Raw genomic sequence first — 17,719 nt, 5'->3', positions numbered from 1 at the left:
ATGTTTTCCAGTTGGTGATTAAAGGGACACATTTAGATTATGAAAAAATTAGTTACCTGTGCATTGTCCACACATGTGTAGAGTATTAGGTTGAATTCTGTGTGAAACTTGAATGTGCATTCTGTATTTTGTTTTATTAGCCTGTGCAAATAATTGTCTTTTTTTATTTGCATGTAGCAAATATGAAGGTTAACGCACTGAAACTGCTAAAAAAACTTTTGAAGTAGGCTTACCTACCCTTAAAGCAAATTTCCTTGTTTGCTTGTTACATACAATCCTTTTGTTTTTTTTCTCCAAGGAATATTAACAATTACAATACGCTCATTCATGAAATAATGTAATTCACTGTATTATTCAGTGATTGGTATCTTAACATGAATTGATACATCAAAGCTTTATAGGCTTTAGAGAGCTTTTGTAGAGCAGTGAAGCACCGCTCTGTGTGAATAAACCATTCGAGGAGAAGCTTTTTCAATAGTGTTTGCCATAGCCGGTTGTCTGTGATACTCACAATATTGTTCATACTATAATCAAAAAATATGTTTCATGCACGGTAGGTGTCCTTGGTTCACCCAGTTTGACACAAAATAGTGAATACTGTTCATACCTTAAATCCTGAAATATTTTTGTTTAAGGCGATCTCTTTAGAATTTTAAGCCTTACAACAAAAAATTGAAAAAATCGACACTAGGCATAAGGTTTTTCAATAAGGGCCATATTCACGAGAAACTGATGGGTCAGCAAATTTAAAATGACTGACCTTATTTACAAACCTCTTAGTTGTACCCATGAACAGAATTCTGTTTCTTGTGGGTTTACAGTAACCAGCCTAATTATGATTAATAGCATCCAACTAATAAAGCTTTGACTGGGTATCAGGATGTGAGTGGTATGGGAATAAGTGAATGTCCAATCAGGAGGGTATATTTCCAATAAAACAATACATTTTTAATAATCACCCCTTGTATCAGCAATGGTTTGGGGGTTAAAATTGCAGGTTTTGTGTCCCAAACAGAGAGATTGAACAAATAATAATCCCAATACATTAATTCTGGAAGTGCACGGAAAAGTGCTCCAGGTGCAATAAATCCTTGCCGTGGTGCTGTGCCGTGCAGAGGCAGTGGTGCTCCAGGGTGTATGTCCTGGGTCCGTGGCTGCAGCTCCCAAGCTGCTATTCATCTGCAAAACAATAACAAAACAAAAGCACAGTGCTCCGGCACATTAGTGTTTCAGCGTAAGGGGCCGTACTCACGTAGCTGTGTCTCCTTTGTACTGCCAAACTCCTCCCTGTGATCAGTGCGGTACCACACTCTACACAACACAGCTGATCACAACAGAGTTGTTTATCAGTCTTAGAGCTACAGCCTTTTTCCAAGATGGCTGACTTCCAGTTCAATTTTACCATCGAGTTGACCTATTCCTGTGAAGGTGTACCACCAACCTTACTTGGCGCCCCTTCTTGATCGGGAGGTAGATATGCAGCTCAGATTCATTCTCTCCCATTCACACGGGGTGATAAACATGTTTTTAAAGCATGCTGCAAGACTCCTTGCTCTTCTATTTTATTGATGCTCCTGCAGTACAGTATATGTGCCAAACTCTGTATCGGCTTATTTGCATGTCTGTTTCAGTTGATTAATAGGTACCTGATTACTTCATATGCTGCAGGTTGAGACCTGAAGGTCTGAATTGCAGCCCAAATTGAACAAAAAACTAATGCAAACAATTGATTTGTACAAATACGTATGTCATTCCTCCACCTAACAATTCACTCCATGCATCATTTAAATTGTAATGTAGTACAAACAATCAATACACACATATTGCCAGAGGCATAAAGGATACATTAGATGTCAAATCAATCAGACATAATTTGACTTTGAACAATTTTAAGGAGCTTCTTGCTTCCTAAAATATATGTTGCTAACAAAATGTGAATGACTCACTGTTGTTTGCCAGGCACTATTTAAATAAAGGAATAATGCATGGCAGGATGTGTGTTGCTGGGATAACATCACACCTCAGTTGGTTGGGCACGAAGCCGTAGGTTGCCGGTACAAGATCCATGATGTTATATAGGGATAACATCACAGGTCTTGTGCAAATCTGACCAATCAGAGCTCAGGAATTTTTCTTGCCATTGTATAATAAAACCATCATTTTGAGCATCTCAGCAATTGATGTTTACCAAATTACTGATCCCTGGAGACGAGGGCTAAAAATTGAAGAGGCACATTATTACCCTCCCCCCATCCCTTCCACCACACTTCCACAAAGATCAATGCAACGATCCCTGTGGTTTCCCAGCCAAGATTTCCGACTTGTCTAATTCAAACCACACTACCAGTTGAGCTTCTGGGGAGATCCATATGTAAAACTTTTTAACATATTGACTCCTCTTCATATATTTTAGAAATTCCCAAAACAAGATGTACTCACACTTTATTTTAACACTGTTTTGATTAACCAAATAAGGTCTGCTATTCAGGCAGAAAACCTTTCTTGGGTGTTTCTAAAGAGGGTTCTCTATGGGGAATAGTATTTCACTCACCAGTTGTCAGTTGTTTTAGATGTTTTTAAATGTACACATTAATAAAACTAATTTAAAATAGTGTTTCCATTTACCAAGATCAAAGGGAAACATTCAGGTTTTCATTACATTAGCAGATGTGCCATACTAAAACTATTTGGAGTTCTTTCTTTTTTCCATCTTTTCTTTTGCAACTCCTTGGATAAGTTCCATTTTAGATTGGATGCAGTGACCTTCTCAGCACCCCTCAACATTCTCCTGAACAGCTGCACAGTGATGGTGGCCACTCTCATGTTTTCAGTATTGCCTGTTTTATTTCTGTTTAGTGGGATAAGAAACTAATGTGTCACAAAATTGTTTAATTTTACACTTTGAACTCCCCCCACAGGCAGATGATAGACCTGGCAGACAACATTTTTTTTTTTTTTTTTTAATAAATACATTTTCCTGAAGAAAATAAGACATTGCTGGAGACGTAAATTAACTTTTAAGAAGGATATAGAATTTACCAGTAGCATGCCGGCATTAAATTCATTTGACTTTACAGATGATAATCTACTGGATGCACCTGTTGTTTTTGGTTTAGTTCCTTGTTCTGATCTGTTGGTGAACAAATAGACTTGCCAAGCACTCCCCGAGATACACCTCAGAATAGTTGGTAATGCGCCATTCAATGAGCTGATAATAATCTGATCAGGTAAAAAGTGACAACTAGGAGCAGGTTTGGCAAAAACAAATCACAGTGAGAAAAAACAATTAAAGGACAGAGTCAACAAAATAACTCCAATAAACCTTATGTAATACTTTGCAGGACATACATTTTCTCTTAGAATTTTTCTATATGTAAACTTGAAGTATTTTTTTTTTTAATGGTAGCACCTAGGGAAGAAAAATTGTCAGCGCGCTCTTGTACGTTAACCAGTCCTGCATTTTTACTTTCAATGTGTTTCTTACAACACTCTGCAGTATTGCACTATAATAATGTGAACATCAGCATTGATCCATCTAGAAATTATACAGAAATAATAAACAAACTAAAATTAGTAAAATGTGTATGCGTTGCTGTCAATCCTTTTGTCGGAAGTTGCTGATCATAGTTAACAGCTATTTCTCCATGGCCTTTTCACTCATTTCAATTTGATTCAGTTAGATTGTATTGGCTAAGTAAGCAATAAGGCATGACAGGGTATGTAATGTACTCTGATATCACGAAACTGAGTGTCTTCAACCGCCCAAGGCGTGGTGATATTAGAGTATATCACACACCTTGAACTTCCTTATTGCGCTTATAAAATGGGTTAACTTTTTGAAAAAAAAAAAAAAAGTTAAAACGTTTTTTAATTAACAAAAAAAAAAAATTGTATTAAATATTCTTCCACCTAAACCTTAGCTTCGAAAAAATAGTCCAGTTAACTTTTTTTTTTAATAAAACCAAAAATATATTAACTAAAAAAATAAGAAAAAAAATTATAGATGCTGAATTGAACACTGCCATTGAAAGTACAGTTTTTCTTTGATTAATTATACTTCTTATAATAAAATATTACTGGCCATTTTCATCACGACACAGCACAAATGAGTCTGCCTTTCAATCGCGCAGAACCTTCCTCACAAGACCTGCGACTGTATCAGGTGAAGTGCTGTTTTTTTTTTTTTTATCGTCCTTTGTTATGCTGGGTAAGGAGGTATCCTTACCAGATCTGTGCTACCACTTAACAGTGGCAAGAAAGACGTTATTTGCATTATGGATACCCGGTCATCAAATTGACTTTGCAGTTTATGGCTGGACAATGTTGAGAACTACTGGACTGTGTTAAGAAACAATTTAAAACAATGCAGAGCACAGCACAAGAGATGATACCATCGTACCTGGACACATATGTGTGGAGAGAAAGGTACGGGAGGAATTGTCGACATGGATTTCTAAATGTTCTGCATCAGATCACACAGCTGTGCAGGGGGTGGAACCGGTGACAGCAGGCAGGGCAGGAGATGATACCAACCAGAGGAGAAGAACATACATAGACTGGAGGCAGTTTCAACAAAACATCCATTTAACCACCAAAGTCTCTTTTAAGATATATTTTTAAAACTATTTATTTTCAGAATGGGATAGGGAAACCCCATAGTTCAGGGAGAAGGAGCAGAGGCTAGCGATCAGAATGGCGAGTTTTGAATTGATTTGAATGCTTACTTTGCTTTTTTTCATTAATTAATGATTGGTGTCCGATTCAGACTCAATATCTCATGTACACTTTGGTTTCCCAAAAGGTCAGCATTTACATACATCTCATTAGTCATGTTTATTGCAATAGATTCCAATATGTCTGCTGTTTGGACCAGTTAGGCTAGAGTTTTAAAATACCCATTTTATAATCCAGATTAGTTCACAACATGTACAAAACATTAAAAGTGTACAAATCCCTTATGAAAATAGAGCACAAGGAGGCACTAGAAAAGAAGACACATGTTCAGTATATATTTGTTAGAAAGTGTTAGGTTCATGTACTGTACTAGTTGATAGCTGCTGTCAATTTGGCTGAGAAGCAAAAACAAGTAGATTTGCCTCAGGTTCAGAAGGTTGAACTCTTGAAGAGCTGGTCTCCTGTGGTTTCTCAGGCTACTGTAGCAAAGAAATTTGGCATGTTAACATCGCAGGTGTCTCTACCTTATGAAAAGGTAGAGGTGAAATCCTGCAGCAGTTTGAAAACAGCAGTATTAAGTCAGGAAGCTTGAATTTCTGGCCCCATGCTGAAGAAACAGTGTTAAACAGTTCCTAAACAGTTTTGTTTAGGAATAAAAAAAAAAAAAAAAAAAAAAACCCAATTGACTCATATTTCAAAGGATGCATTTAACATTTATTCATAATGTGATGTGATTTCATTATTTTTCTTTTCATTTCAAAATAATAATAAAAAAAAAAAAACAGTATAAAATACTTCTCTCGATCATGGCATAAATTATGAATAGAAGTGTGACTAATGTCCTCTCAAAAGCCTCTCGTTTAATTGGGACAGCCACTTATTTGGGATATTTTGAAATGTTTCTCTTTCATAGGTTTTAACCATTAGAATAAAGTTGTTTGTAAGTGTGTTTTCCTATTTAGTTACCAAACACATTTCGTTAACAAAAATTAAAACAAAGGACCTGGCATGAGTCAATCGGTTTGATCATAATAATAACAGAGAAGCAATTAAAAGTGAGCATAAACAGCGTGCAGTTTAATTAATTTCAGAATATGCTACAATACATGTGTTGTGAGAGAGAAGGGGAATGTTACACCCTGCATACCTAATTTATGATTTATTGGAGTCTCTTATCTGACCATGTACAGCACATGTTTACTGGCAATTTGATGCAACTTGCCTAAATTACTTTTACATGGAAGGAATAAAGTTACCAATTTGTTTATCAAATCAAATTATAGCTGCTACATGCAAAATAAATTTTGCGTTGTACAGGAAAAAACAATAGGTATTCTCAATTGTATGTAAAATGCAATCCACAGTTAAACCACAAACATCCATTACTGTAAGTATTTCCGGTTGATCTTCATTTGCCTTTTTTTTAAAAGCAAATTTCCCCCACGATATGATGTGTTATGTTTTTCTCCCATTTTATAGTAACCTCTATTTTATGTGCCTGTTTTAAGAGAGGCTGAATACAAAGGACTTGATCTGTATAACAATATAAAAAAAAAAAAAAAAGTTTTCAGAGCCTAAATATAATTGTATGACATTCCTTCTTTCTTAAACTTTTAATTGATTTAATTTTCTAGCTTTCAACTGTAGGAGTAAATGTGCAGCAGTATTATGTTTACTATAATTTAATAATTTAATAATGAAAGTAATGTTTTTCAGTTAATGCAGGAGCTATATGAATAGTATTGTGAGAAATGCACTATTGTGAAGTATTTTGATTATAGATACCATAGAGTTTTTACCAAGACAGGAAGTACAGTCAGTTCTACAATATTTCTAGCTTGCACTGGTACAGAGAAGAAGCAAAGTTGTGTTAGAATTAAAATGGCTGCTAAAAGATAGCCATTGGCTAAATCCCAACTCTGTCAACAGACGTTCGGACACCATGTCTTCCTGGGTCAGGATCCAGTGAGTGTTTCATTTATATTCTTTACTGAAGCTAACAGAGAAGTGGTGCAAGTTAAAATAAAGACAGCAATAATATGTGCTTTCTTTTCATTTTTCTTTTACATGGATTCAACCCTGCAATTAAACTTATACTGATGTAACTAAAAGGGAAATAAATAAATATATTTGGAATGAACTGGACACTACTCTGTATAGTTATTTCCACAAACACTCTACAGAGTATTTGGTGGTAGGGATGGGACTTTTAAACTTTTAAACGTATAAACTGTATATAAATGTGCTAGATGGTCATGTGACATATGTCACCAAATGCATATATTTTTCGGCATTAATTTTAGTAATTTATTATCAGTAGTCCGTCGTGTATCCGACTAGTCTAGTGCCACATTAATATTAATATTAAAAAAAGCAAGGGGTTTGGCAGTTGCCTCCAAGTAACTTTTCTAACTGTTGCACCAGAAAGATTGATACTGAGATGGGTTCATGCCTTTAGTAGGCGTGGTATGATATAAATTCCACGGCAGGGTTATAAGGTTAAGGACAGGTGTTTTTTTCTGAGTTTATATTCTATATTTAAACAAAGGAAGACACATTTGGAAGTATTTCAAGAACCGGAGAAGAAAACCATGTTATGTAAATAATTATGTCAAACAAAATTGCTTTACGTGGGCGTGGTGGTTAGCGCTGCTGCCTCACAGCCCCAGGGTCCTGGGTTCGATTCTGGCCTAAGGGTCTGTCTGTATGGAGTCTGCATGTTCTCTGCGTGGGTTTTCTCCAGGTACTCCGGTTTCCTCCCACATTCCAAAGACATGCTGTTCAGGTTGATTGATCATTCTAAATTGCCCTGTGAGTGTGTGTGTGTGTGTGTGTGTGTGTGTGTGTGTGTGTGTGTGTGTGCTACCCTGCATTGGACTGGCGTCCCGTCCAGGGTGTAGTCCCGCCTTGCGCCCTGTGTCTGCTGGGTTAGGCTCCGGCTCACCGTGACCCTGTAAAAGGATTAAGCGGTTAATGATGATGGATGGATGGATAGAAAATTGCTTTACCACAAAAACACAAGTTGAATGTTTCACAATAATGTGCAGAATTACTGTGGATGGAGCTGATGGCAATAAAAAGCAAACATCGATAACAACATTTGCTATAGATTTGGCTGAACACGGAGTGAGGACAGTGTGTGTGAATTGGGAATGCAGCAGTTTTTAAAGATTTGATAAGATTATCCCAATACTGTGCCGACCCATAAAACAGTAACAGGGAGGCTGGAAAAACTTACAGAAAATCATGCTGCAGCTGTTGCAATTACCACAGGCTCGTAGACCCCATTCCCCAATCTTTCTATAGGTGGAAGGCTTTTTTCACTTGAAATGGTTCTGTAAGCTTTTGGACTGAATGGCCATTTATGTTTAGTGTAATTCTTATTTGTTGAAACTACTGCACAAAAGTAAGGGCCTCTGAGACACACTTCAAACAGGTAGTCCAGGCATATAAGAACATAAACAAGTTTAGAAATGAGAGGAGGCCATTCAGCCCGTCTTGCTCGTTTGGTTGTTAGTAGCTTATTGATCCCAGAATCTTACAAGCAGCTTCTTGATGGATCACAGGGTGTCAGCCTTAACAATGTTACTGGTGAGTTGGTTCCACTGTCACAATTCTCTGTGTAAAAAGTGCCTCCTATTTTCTGTTGAATGCTCCTTTATCTAAACTCCATTTGTGACCCCTGGTCCTTGTTTCTTTTTTCAGGTCGAAAAAGTCCCTTGGGTCGACCTTTTAGGATTTTGAATGCTTGAATCAGATCACTGCGTAGTCTTCTTTGTTCAAGACTGAATAGATTCATAGATTCAATTATTTTAGCCTGTCTGCATATGACATGCCTTTTGGGGTCTTACTAATGCATTGTAAAGTTTTAACATTACTTTCCCTGATTTAAATTCATCACTTTTCACAATATATCTGAGCATCTTGTTGGCCTTTTTATACTTGCCCACATTGACTACATAAACTCCTAGATCTTTTTCATAGATTCCTTCTTCAATGTCAGTATCTCCCATATGGTATTTATAATGCACATTGTTATTGCTTGCATTCAGAACCTTACATTTTTCCCTATTAAATGTAATTTGCCATGTGTCTGCCTAGTTCTGAATGCTGTTTAGATCATTTTGGATGACCTTTGCTGCTGCATCCGTTTGCCAATCCTCCTATTTTTGTGTCATCTGCAAATTTAACACGTTTGCTTACTATACCAGAATCTAAGTCATTAATGTAGATTAGGAATAGAAGAGGATATAATACTGATCCCTGTGGCAATCCACTGGTTACCTCGCTCCATTTTGAGGTTTCTCCTCTAATCTGTACTTTCTGTTTTCTACATGCTATCCACTGCCTAATCCATGTGCATGCATTTCCTTGAATCCTGACTGCATTGAGATAAGATCATAGCACTCCCTTAGCCTTGCAAATTGATGTCTTTCAGAGAAGTATTTTCTGGTTTATGAAATGTTTGTATAAGTAAAACAAAAAACTGAACTCTGCTTTAACAACCTGTAAAGTTGACCTCAGTATAATTTTATTAAGACATTGGTGCCTTAGGAAACTAGAGCTTTCTATCAAGTCCCCCATGGATCCCAATTTCCTGTTTAATCTATTGTAGATTATAATAGAGTGAAAATATGTATTATCTGTGTTGTTTAACATTTTTGCCATGCCATATGTAAAGTAGATCCATTAATAGTATGCATGCTTTTTAACTACTATATTTTTTAATATGCTTATTCTGGGAATCAGACAGGCCTATAACTATTTATATCTATGAGAATCTTATAATGATACCAGTCAAAAAGCCCTCAATTTAACTTTATAACTTCTGGAAGTTATTTCAGCTGCATTAGTGTAGTTCTGCGTGTCAACTACAAAGTTTGTACAAATTAATTGTGCAAAATTTGATGATAGATATAAATAGTTATAGGCCTGAGGGAGGGCAGCATTGTTGTGGTCTGCTTGTTGTGGCCTGCTTGTTGTGGTCTGTGCCTTCCCCTCGGTTTGTCTCCCACAGGTGCAGAGACTGTTCCTTATATACACCTGTGGCTGGGCTTAATTGATTGTTAATTAATCAATTAAGTTCCAGCTACAGTCTGCACATGTATTTGGCAGGGATAGTGTTAACCCTATCCCTGCCAACTGGAAGAACAGCACTATACAAGGGCTTGCACCCTGTTACAAGGCCAAACTCCTCTGCCTACATTTTTTTTATTTGTATTTTTTAATTTTATTTTGCCAATGCAACTCAATGATTGTTTCCTTTTACAGTTCATTTGGTTCGATTTAAATAAGTGCTGTACAAATATCATTAGCGGAGTCTGATACACAACATCAGATTTGGCCTTGTTTGTGCCACATACTGAACTGCCAGGTCAGAAGCCCTAACATCTGACACTTTCCATTACTATTGATGTGAGCTGTCTCATGTTCTGTCAGATGTCGATCAGCATCCCCAGGAAGAAAAATCAAACCTCTTCCTACTCCGCTGGAAACAACATTTGTGTTAAAAGCTTCTTGTTGAAATGCTACAGACATTGTGATACATAGGTTACTAAGCAACCAAAACCCAGTCATACATGAATGTGTATGAGGTTGGTACAGGGAAAGTGAAGTATGGTACTTTGAGTTTTAATGTTAATTATTTATCAGTCATGATTCCCTAGATCAGGGGTACTCAAGAACATTTTTGTGAGGGCCGACTTTTCCAAAAGAAAAAAAGAAAATCCTCAAGGGCCAGACATACCCCAACATATTCCTCCAATTTGACAAAAGCAAATCCTTTACAAATGCAGAGTACATTCAACTAACTATTATTATTATTTGTTTATTTAGCAGACCTCTTTATCCAAGGTGACTTACAGAGACTTGCCTCAAAGACAGAGGTTAAGTGATTTGCTCAGGGTCACATAATGAGTCAGTCGTTGAGCTGGGATTTGAACAGGGGAGTGTTTGATTACAAGCCCTTTTCTTTAACCACTGGACCACACAGCCTCTTGATGTACTATGTACAAACACTTCCCTGTCTAATGGGATAGCTGTTTTCTTTTTTCTCCAAAATATTTGTGAATTGCAGCAATGTATCACTTTCATAATAACTGCTGTAGGCTTGAATCTGTCAAAGTACTGCAATGCACGGATTTCACTTGCTTCAGTGAGGAAAAAGCACTTTCACAGCGATATGTGGATCCAAATAATGAAAAGACCTCCAAAGCAGCATCCTTTATTGTTTGGTATTTCTGGTCAGGAATCAGAGACCAAAATGCAAAACTTGTTTTGTTATTTCCCATTGCCTTTAATGATGAGTCATGTAGCAGATTAATCTGTTCCATTTGCACATCAGCTTTAGAGAAGCCAAACACTTCACATGCTTCTGATACTTTTTTTAAATTGGTTGTATAAGGATCATCAATGCATTGAAGTAGAGGGCGCCAGGGTTTGAAAATCCTACATTTTATCATTATGACAAAAAGTGCTGTCACACAAAAAGGCATCCTCAAAACAAAAAAAATCCCCCAAAAAACAAGTGTAATCCATGCAGCAATTAGAGAAAGGCGATTATTTGAAGCAGGGATCTAATCATGTCTTGGGTTTATACAAAACCCTGTTGGATGCATTTGAGACACATCAATCTATAACCATGTATTTTCCCATGATTACCAATTTATGCCAACAAGAACAGCACTACTTCAAGTATATCTGACTTTAATATTTAAAAATGAAAATGAGCTCAAACCTGAATCTGGGTGCATACATGTTATGACATGTCATAAATATTAAAAATAAATAAATAAATACATACATTTCTGACGGTACAAGTTATTTGATTTTAAGACCTTTCGTAAAGTTCTCATACTAAGCACAACTCAATTTAAATGTCTCAAACATTGCAATATTTCTTGAGGACTAAGGCCAATGCTGAAAGTGAACGATTTCTGACAAATCTGACATTCCTATTTAGCTAACTGTCCAGCTGTCACTGGTACGCAATGGAACAGCAAATACATGATTTCACTGGCTAATTATTAATGCTTAATATAATAATAATAATAATATAAATAATAAATAATAATAATAATAATAATAATAATAAATATATTTAAAAAATTTTTTTTAATAAATTTTATACATCGACGTCGTTGCGTGAAAATCCTTTGTTTAGGAAGTAAACTGTTCATTATGAAGAGAACATTAAATAAAAAACCAAAAAAACAGTAGTATTGTTTTCACGTATGATTGTTCTAACAAGAAAAATTGGTAGGCCGAAATTTACCAAAATTACGAGTAAAAAAAAAAAAAAAAAAAAGCAACGCAGACTCTCTCTCTAAAATATATATATATATATATATATATATATATATATATATATATATATATATATATATATATATATCTGATTCGTGGGCTTGCAGCGATCCTGAATTTCTGTTGAAACTGGTGGGTTTAATTTGTTGTTGTATTGTTGATGTCTGTAGCAGAAGAGTATGAGAGGTGAAAGAAACAAAAAGTAAATAATATAATGCAAACTCATCTATTAACAAAAAACTCATCTATTAACAAAACAGCTCCCTTAAATTGAAATTCACTTTACCCTAGGTGCGGAAGTTCTTTGTTTGAGCTGTATCCAAAAAAAACAGCTTCCCGTAAATTTAAATTCAATTTACGCTGGGATGCGCAAGATCTTTATTTGAGCTAAGTACTTTTGCTCCACAGTTTACTTAAATATGTTTTATTTGAACTGTACAAGCACGAAGTGTCAATCGTTCCCCTCAACCTTGCCTACTTCCATCGAGGAAATAGGGGCTTGCTCTTGCTGTCTGCTGACATGTTCAGCCAATCACAGCTAACTTTTTACATGGAATCCAAAACTGGCACTCAACAGATGAGTTCTGGATGGGGGCTCCGAGGACCTGGCTGAAGTTTGTTAATTATTCCTGATTCGAGGGCTAAAGTTAGTTACTTATTCCGGATTCAAGGCTGAAGTTAGTTACTTATTCGCACAGTTACGTATTGAATATTAGCTCACATTCTAAAGGAGAAATCACAAAGATAGTCTGTTGTCACCTCATGTAGGGTGTCATTTTAAAGCTTGGGCATTTCTCTTCAACATAAAGTTGAAGAGAAATGCCCAAGCCGTGAAATACACACACACACCCTTCTTTTCCTATATATTAGTGCACATTGTGAGGGCTTTGCCCCTCAAGCTGGTTGTGCTTTGGTTTTACGGTTGAAGAAACTATAGAACCAGTTATACTGACTGTCTGGTGAAATGGAAAAGTGTTGCTATGTTAAAGGCTGTGTTTTAACTTGTATTTGGACTAGCATATTGGACAAAATCTGTACTGTTAGTGCTGCCCTGGGAAATACAACATTTTCGGTCAGAGTAAAAATGTTCTGTTGTATCCATCCGTAAATGTTGATTCTGGACCCTGTAAAACTGTCTCATTTGCATTTAATAATATGAAAATTTCATGTGGGAAAAAGAAACTTTCAAAACAGATTATTTTAAAAACTGCAGCCCACACTGTAGTAAATCATGGTCCAGCTGTGTAGTGCTGCTTTTTACTTAACGCTTGTTATGACATGGAGTTGTGTAGTTTATTACTACATTGTATTTAATGGTGTAGTGGTGATGTAGTTCTAAACTAATAGCAGATACAAGACAGTTCACGGTGAAAAACAGCTCTTTTATTTAGCTAGGTTGCATGCTCGTAACTCTTAAATAGTAATAACTGGCTATACACACCAATGTGTATCGCTCAGTTAAACCAGTGTGTTTAGTCCCAAAATAATAAGACACTAAAGAAGACACACACAAACACAACATGGTCACAAGTCCATATTGAGTGCTCTTAGTGAAAGTGGTGATTTATAAGTTTATACGTGCACAATGGTGAGTGTAGTCCGGGTTTAATTGCTGGCTGTTTAGCTACAGCTCCCAGAGTTCAGCCTTCTATAAATGACAAATGTGACAGTTTAATAGAGAGACAAAAAAAAAAAAAACACAAAAACTGTAAGTCCTCTACAGGTCTTTCAGTAATTATTGACAAAGGAATAGATTGTTTCACCACATCCCCTGATATACCCTCAGTCACGCCCCCTTTGGTAGCGAGTGCAATCACGTATCCTCCAATCCATGACTGACACATCGCTTACCGCATTAAGGCGATGACTTCTGGTATTGTGACTCAACCCCATTTCTGGATGTCCGACTTCCGACTGACCCTAGAATGAACTGCCAAACCATCCAGTCCAGAGCAAACTCTTCCTGTTATACCGTGCCCTCACAGTTTGGGAGGGAGATTGTTGACTGGGATCTGAGCTTGATCTGAATTTCACAAATACCAGTGCAGATCACAACGAGGCACTTGACTATCAATCAAATTAAACAGATGGGCCTTTAGATATCTTGGCATTACTATGCTGTAAATGTTCTAATTGGAAAAAAAAGAATTGATAACTAGATATTAATTAGATATTGTAAATATACTTCATTCGTGTGTGTGTGTATCATTTTAGCATGGTATTGTGGCAAAGTGGTTAGTAATGCGCAGGTGTTCACGGTCCAAACAGTTCTTTTCACTGTTATTACGGTTTGGCACTGTCAAATAATAATGCTAGCAACTACACAGCAATGTGTATTTGCACAGCTCAATAATAAGGGTTACAGTCCTGAAATAATAATACAATAATACAAGCTAGGAGCTGCAACCTTCTCACAGTTCTCCCGTGCTGGTGGTAAATACACAATTAACGTGACTGGTGTGGTGTTTGGTACTTTGGGTTTTAATGCTGGCTTCACAGTGACAGCTCCCGGTGTTAGCCTTCTAATAATTATAAAACAAACACTATTAGTACAATAACAAACAGCACAAAAACACTCACGGTTACTTTTCTTTAGTTTGTCCTTTACAGGTCTTTTCTGAACCATAACTAAAAGAACAGATTGCATCGTCACATCCCCTAAAATACCCTTAGTCACGCCCCCTCCAATAGTTAGTTCAATCACGTCTCCTCCAATGCATGACTGACACATCGCTTACCGTACTAGGGCGATGACTTCTGGTATTGTGACTCCGTCTCCTTCCTGGATGGCCGGCTTCCGACTGACCCTGGACCCTGAAATTTGCCGCGATTTAAATAGACCCCTACAATGCAACACATTTATGACTTTTGCACAGCAGTGTATATGTTGTGTTTTGTAGTTTTTATTGCATTTTTTTATTATTATTATTTAAAGATACAGTAACCAAATACACAGTAAAACCTTTACATATTGGCATTCTGTATCGGAATAATTTTGGGGTTTCAACCAAATCCCTATTAAATGCAGTTATGTGATACCCTCTGTCCGGAACCTGTTGATTTATGGAATCTACCATGATTTGTAAGTCTGGCCTGTTGACTGCTATTGCCAGAGAGACAGGCACTTGCTTGAGGCTTTATTATATGTTCATAGGGCACAGAAGTGGTCAGTGGCCAGACCCATGTCAAAGAAAGTACAACTATAGTGTGCTTTATTTTATTTTCAAAGATATATCTGCCAAAAGCACTAATAGGCTGTGCTGAGCAAAACACTTTTTTTGTTCCATAGTCTAATTTGGGTACAGTCAGAAAGTCCCATACCGTTATCAATGATTCAGCAAAATGGCATGTACCACTGTGGGTTCAGCCATCCTGCCTGTGAAAGGATCCAGAGTAGAGAACACAAGTTGGTTTAAGAAACTGGTGAACAAGGTGAGTTTACACCCTGTTCCTTCCTTGTTAACAATTCAGAGACCTGGCTCTTGTTAACAATTCAAAGAAAGACCTGCTAATCTTCTCAATTTCCAAAGAGCTTATGTAAATTGATTTCTCATGTATTCGTCCAAAACATGTTTGAGTGATTCTCAGGGGTAACATGCAAAATGTACAGTTTAAATGTACTTCAAATGTATGCAGTAAATCTGCCACACACAAAAAAAACCCATAGATTTTGTAATGTACGAAAATAACACAGCATGTTTTGGCTTATTGCTTTATGGTCTCTCTAACATGTTCTGTTGCATGTGAGTTATGCTGTGCTTCTACTGGTGGAAGACTGCAATTTTCAGAAAGGAGACATCCACAAGATTTGATGTGACAGATGACCATTCCCATAATGAAATGTAATTTGATTTGTCCCATGGCCTTGTCCATTGGCGCTCGCTATCCACCCCTATACGCTGGCCAAACTATGATGTAATATACAGTATATTGATTGATGACAACTAATGCCAGTGGGCAAGACAAGTGGCACTGTGCAAGTGGTCCTCCTTCCCCCTGCAATCTGGAGTCAGGGGAGGAGGACCAAACAAAGAAACGACAAGGAGGCGTAGACGAAAGGGCTATTTATAGGAACAGCTTGATTATGTATGTGATTAGTGGCTGGATTCCCTTTTAGCAATACTGTTTGCGACTTTTTTGGCAATGCTTTGCGGCTGCAGTTTCTGTTTGCGGTGCAAGCATAGATGAATGTGTAATTTGGGGCGTTCCTGCATAAATTCGCAAATAGGGGGTGGAGATAGTCCAAATCAGGGTTCTCAGATATTATAATGAGATGAGTTGCAGACAATTGCGACACTTACAATTGCATCAATTTGTTGCTGGCATTTCCCAGTCTGCCTTTTCTCATACATCATGAGTTGTGCTCAATGCATTTTTTGAGGCTAACAGCCAAATACCTATTTATTTCCCAAAAGCAGGATGTACTTACAAGTATTAAAAACACATTTCTATGACATTTCTGGTTTCCCAAAGTGTTAAACTGCACACATGTGCCGCTAACCCCTCCAACACATTCTGAGCATCTTTCAGCACTGCACCACTGATTAATTTAAAAAGCTGACAGTTTAAATTTGGCTTATAGACATTATAGACATACACATTTGGGAGAATTACTCGTGTAAAGCAGGTTTGTGTCCGAAAAAAACGGCCAAAGAGAAGGATACAGTAAATCTCATTTACTTGTGTACAGTAAATGACAAAACACACAGGGAAATCCACACCCAGTTTTGCATGGAAACCCACATTTCACATGTAAATATTAATGAGCGTGTTTATCCTTAACTATAAATATTACAAAGTAGCAGGTCAGTTGAAAGTAATGGCTGAAGGGTGATTTTATCATTAGCAGTGGTGTAGATCACCTTAATGATAATGCAGGTGGCTTTTTTTATTATTGTTTTTTGCTATATCTGGACTGTCATGTTGTATCTCTCTTGTGGGTTTACAGTTCTGTATAAAACCACTTACCATGAACTGCGTTATGCCCTTGTTATAGTATTAAAGAAGCTGTTTGAGAATAACTTGCTGCAACAACTACGCTCACACGAAGAGCAAGTGAGCTGCTTAAATGTAACTGAATGAATTCCTGTCCTTTTTAATTATCCCAGCTATGTCCAAAGACAATGCATATCTGCCCTCCACGTTAGTAAATATAGTTGGTGAACTGGATGTCATCAGCTAGCTCGATCGCCCAAAACAGCACAAAAAACATCCAACAAGTTCTTGATGCCCTCAGAACTGACCAAATAAAATTGCAGATGAACGTATTGATTGTGTTTTGTTTGTTGACATCATTAATATTTAACACAACAGTAAATCCAGCACAACTTAAAAGAAAGGAGAGAATCTCTGACAGCACGAGCCTCCTCAGATTGCTGCTGTCCAATTGAAACTGGCAGCAGAGGTAACCTTCATAGTTGCCAAGTCCACTTATAATAAGTGAAATCTGGCTTTTTTTTTAAAAGTCGCGGGTTGTAATTTGCATAAACACCAATTCTAACATGGGTTGCGCTTGTTTTGGGCTTGTGAAAAGCAGTGCCGCTCCCTTTCAAGTGCCCACTACTCGTATTTGAGCTGCGACTGGCCCATCTTAGTAAACCTACCCCTCAATGTATTAGGTGCAGTGGCACCCAAGGGATTAATTTTTAATCCTGTTTTGCTGATACTGCCTGCCCATTCAGGTGAAGTTTTACAATTGTAATGATTGAAATGTATACACCAGGAAATAAATCCGGAATGA

At 37.0% G+C, this 17,719-nt stretch overlaps 1 protein-coding gene across 4 annotated transcripts in view; it reads left to right on the top strand.

The window, feature by feature from the left end:
• LOC121317052 (1-phosphatidylinositol 4,5-bisphosphate phosphodiesterase beta-4-like) overlaps window positions 1-17,719 on the top strand; it is a 129,605-nt gene that overhangs the window by 22,046 nt on the left and 89,840 nt on the right. The gene's annotated exons all lie outside the window — the stretch shown is intronic.

Source organism: Polyodon spathula, chromosome 6 (assembly GCF_017654505.1).
Source record: "Polyodon spathula isolate WHYD16114869_AA chromosome 6, ASM1765450v1, whole genome shotgun sequence".
Classification (NCBI taxonomy): domain Eukaryota; kingdom Metazoa; phylum Chordata; class Actinopteri; order Acipenseriformes; family Polyodontidae; genus Polyodon; species Polyodon spathula.
Note: the sequence above shows the minus strand (reverse complement) of the source record. Positions and strands in the feature narration are given on the sequence as shown.